The sequence below is a fragment of the Limulus polyphemus genome, unplaced genomic scaffold, assembly GCF_000517525.1.
Source record: "Limulus polyphemus unplaced genomic scaffold, Limulus_polyphemus-2.1.2 Scaffold2124, whole genome shotgun sequence".
In the NCBI taxonomy this organism is placed as follows: Eukaryota; Metazoa; Arthropoda; class Merostomata; order Xiphosura; family Limulidae; genus Limulus; species Limulus polyphemus.
The window spans coordinates 133,897-135,041 of NW_013667734.1; the positions used below are offsets into that span (position 1 = coordinate 133,897).

Below are 1,145 nucleotides of genomic sequence, written 5' to 3' on the forward strand. Positions count from 1 at the left end.
AAAGTTACGTCGTTCGGTTCATCACTCCGCCCTCGCTAATCTGATTATTTGTTTGTGTACTGTACAACTTAGAAAGGAGCTCCACTTTGTGATTTTTTTTTTTTTTTCTCTGCACCGATCCGTCCACCATCTTGTCAATTTGGAATTATAACTATCTGTTCTGTGGGGAGGTGAGTTTCTGAAGTTAATGTTTTCCTTACCTAAAAATGTTTTTCTGATAGGTACTCACCTTTTCATAGAACCACTCGCCCTTTCTTCCCATTACCGATGTCTCTTGCCTCGGCAAGAATGAACCTTTGGTACACACAATGTGGTCAGCAAGTGATAACATGTAGGATGTGTTGCCTTCTTATTGGTGGAAGGCTATAGTATAATGTTGATTGCACCATAGAATAGCACAGTACATGTTAATACATGTAGGGGTGGGAGTCGTGTCCAAGGCTTGGTGTGTAGAAAAAACTTTTTGGCAGTGGTGCTAAATAATGACTATTTATTCTGTAGGGAGGTGAGTATCTATCTGAATTACATTTTCATTTACTGTATGAATGTTTTGAATGCATAGATTTAAATTTATATCCATCGAAGATGTTATTTCCTTTTCGCAGAGGAGAAAGCCTACCAGTTTTGTGCACTTTTGCTTCATTTGATTACTGCTGACAATGTTTCTCTTGTGATTTTTGAGGCTTTTGACACTTAGATTTAGGTGGTCCATCTGATTTATTGTCAACTTGTGATATTTTTTTTAGCCTTAATTTACTCGTTCATTCAAAGAAACCTAATATTGCTTCAAAATGACTTCTATATATGTGTTTTTTCTTGGTTTTGTGTTTTAAACTTGTGAGTTATTTCATTTGACTCAGATGAATGGATGATACACCAGCCTTTCTATCAAGAAACCCTGGGATCAAATTCTCACCATTAAACTACAGACAGTCTTTCTTGGGACTTTCCTAAGGGTTACAACAGATTAGCAGCCAAAATATAGGATATCAACTTAATAATTTGTAGCTAGTATTTAAAATTTATTAATGATTGAAGTTAACTGATTGTATAAGCTACTAACCATGATAATGGTATATCTCAAATTTTTGTACTCTAGAACTGTCCATTGTTGTAATTGTAGGCCTGGTACTTGAAACACAAAC

At 35.5% G+C, this 1,145-nt stretch overlaps 1 protein-coding gene across 2 annotated transcripts in view; it reads left to right on the top strand.

The window, feature by feature from the left end:
- The window catches only part of LOC106466022 (signal transducer and activator of transcription 5B-like), an 86,379-nt gene that overhangs the window by 23,119 nt on the left and 62,115 nt on the right, over positions 1-1,145 (top strand). The gene's annotated exons all lie outside the window — the stretch shown is intronic.